The sequence below is a fragment of the Rattus norvegicus genome, chromosome 4, assembly GCF_036323735.1.
Source record: "Rattus norvegicus strain BN/NHsdMcwi chromosome 4, GRCr8, whole genome shotgun sequence".
Taxonomy (NCBI): domain Eukaryota; kingdom Metazoa; phylum Chordata; class Mammalia; order Rodentia; family Muridae; genus Rattus; species Rattus norvegicus.
The window spans coordinates 101,219,581-101,222,557 of record NC_086022.1 but is presented as its reverse complement, the minus strand read 5'-3'; the positions used below and the strand labels follow the sequence as shown (position 1 = coordinate 101,222,557).

At 33.9% G+C, this 2,977-nt stretch overlaps 1 pseudogene; it reads left to right on the top strand.

Moving 5' to 3' along the window:
- The first annotated feature begins 1,271 nt into the window (after positions 1–1,271).
- Positions 1,272–2,379, top strand: Igkvl-ps10 (immunoglobulin kappa variable like, pseudogene 10; annotated as a pseudogene).
- The last annotated feature ends 598 nt before the right edge of the window (positions 2,380–2,977 follow it).

Here is a 2,977-nt window from a genome sequence, read left to right as displayed (position 1 = left end):
TGATTTAATATATGAAAATTCATCAATGTAAACCACCATATAAACAAATTAGGTAAACAATATGCATAATTATCTAATCAAATGTTCAAAAAATCATTTGACCCTTTCATGCTTTACTCTTGGAAAGATCAGGGAAACAAGGCATATGCTGAAACACAAAAAAGGAAATATTTAGCAAGCTGAGAGCCAATGCCAAATTAAATGGAGAAAAGTTTAAAATAATTCCACTAAAGACCAGGCTACCATTTTCTATGTATCTCTTCAGTATAGTACTTGAACTTATAACTAGAACAATTAGACATCTATAGAAGACTAAATGGAAAAAATGTGGAAAAGAAGTATCTAAAGTGTTGCAACATGGAGATGATATGATAGTATATGTAAGGTTCCCCAAACACTCTATCAGAGAACTCCCACACCAGAAAAACACCTTCAGCTGTTTGGACACAAAATCAACCAGCCATCTTTATATAAATGGTAAATGGGCTGAGTAAGAAATCAGGGAAATAACACCTTTTGAAAAAACCAAAATTAATATAAAATATTTTGGTGAAACTCTAAGCAAGCAAGTGAAAGACCTATATGAACAGAACTTCAAGTCTCTGAAAAAAGAAATTGACGATCATGTCAGAAGATGAAAAGATCTCACATGTTCAGGAACCCAATCTGCTCAAGGATCCTCCTTATACCCATGAGAATGGCTTAGGATAAAAACTGATGAGACAGTTCATGCCGGAGAGGGTTTTCCACTAAGGGAACACTTCTCTATTTGTGGTAGATGTACAAATTCTTACAACCACTCTGGAAATCAACTTGTTGCATTCAAGAAAACATAGCAATGGCAGTTCCTAATGTCTATGTTTATTATTCTAAAAATAACATATTTTTCATGACAAAGATTTCAGATGAACATAAACATAGTTATTCAACACATACACAATGTATGCATAAATGGCCCTTCATTTTTCTTCCACGACCCCGTGCATTTCTGTAATATAGTACTTATAGTCTATGATGCTCATATTGACAGTTTTTAGCATGTTCTTTCCCATCAAAATTAAATTTTTCCTATCATCACCCCAGATATGAATGGTATTTCATTTGATTTTTTCAGTCATGAGAATTATGTGTGATTATTCCCTTTTTATACTGCAAAACTTACTTGGCTCTTTGCATATTGCTCCCTAGGGAGGACCCTCCTTGCTAGTCTCAGATTAAAAACTCAGTAGTTAACTTCTGAATTATCATTCTCCTCAAGCTGCTTCCTCAAAATGAAGCTGACTGTTCATCTCTTGGTGCTGCTGTTGTTGTGGATTCCTGGTAAGGACAGAGGGAATTAAGAAAGGAGAATTGGTAGGAAGTTTGAGCTCTGGGTGTCACTGATGATCACATGTGCTGTGCCCATGTATGAGAAGACAGACAGGTTTTATCCTTAAAGATAAGGCCTATTTGGTTGAGTACTGTAAGGGAAGATACAGATGAGAGTAAACTCATGCTATAAAAACAAATTGTGACACATATATCACATTGAAATAATATAATTTATGTCCAAAAGTTTAATAGGACTTTCAATTAACTTATTTTGTTTAAGAGAAAATTGTAATGCATAAAATGATGTATGAAAAAATAAACGTCTGTTGAAGTAAATACAAAAAAAGAGAAAGAAATAAATGTCTGTGTGCTTGTTCATAACTTTTGTACTTCACTTTCATTATTTCAGCTTCCAGAAGTGATGTTGTGATGACACAAACTCCACTCTCCCTGCCTGTCAGCCTTGGGATCAAGCCTCTATCTCTTGCAGATCTAGTCAGAGCCTTGTAGAGAGTAATGGAAATACCCATTTGCATTGGTACCTGCAGAAGCCAGGACAGTTACCTCAGCTTCTCCTCTACAAAGTTTCCAACCGATTTTCTGGAGTCCCAGATAGGTTCAGTGGCAGCGGGTCAGAGACAGATTTCATACTCAAAATCAGCAGAGTAGAGTCTGAGGATTTGGGAGTTTATTACTGCTTACAAAGTACACATTTACCTCCCACAGTGATTTATACTCCAACAAAAACGTCCGTGCTTAGATGTTACTCATCATTGCAAGAGAGATGCAAAAGAAATCCAGATTATTCTTTGCAGCTGTGGGCGTGAGCATGACTGCCTTCATAATATCATATGAGTTATGCGGTGTTGATCTTCTCAGCTGCAATAACAATTTTGGATCTTCCTCAGGAGAAGAGTAAACAACTACCATCTTAGCAACCAGCAATGAAGAACATAAAGCTGAATGAAAACACATTCTGGTCTTACATCCCTTTTGTGTGGTTTCTCACTTAACATTATCTAGTAAAACTGACAGGAGACTGAGGTGTCTCTTTTGTTTAAACTGTCTACTTTACTAAATGCTTAATTCACTTGTCACATTTTATGCTTTTTGTCTTTTTATTAATATGATTTTTCCATATCTTACTTTCATTTTTCTACTTTAATGAATTCTATTCACTAACTCCCTAGTTTCAGAAATTGTCTTGACTCATGAAGTGTTTCTTTTCTGATAAGCCCATGTTGTTTTCTTCATCCAGCTTTACTACCCATTTTGATTCAAGATTTTATTTCAAGAACGTATAGAGTGGTAAAGCATGTATTAATTAAGGTTCATAAATTTTTATGGTTTTTTTGTTTTTTAAATTATGAAAATTTCTTTTTTCCTTCACTTTTGAGAATTTTCATGAATTTAATGTTAACAACTTTTCAGATTATATTAGCATTAATTTGTTTTTAGAGAATGCTTATTTTTCCTTTATTTCTGAAAATTTATTGTAATTGGATATTTTGTTTCTAACAATATCCCTCCATCTACAATTTATTTTCCTTATTTTTCCTTTTTCCTTTCTTTTCTTTTCTTTTCTTTTCTTTTCTTCTCTTTTCTTTTTAACTCAGGCAGTTAATTTGCCTTTGCTTGAATGATCAGTAATCGCACATGATTTCCT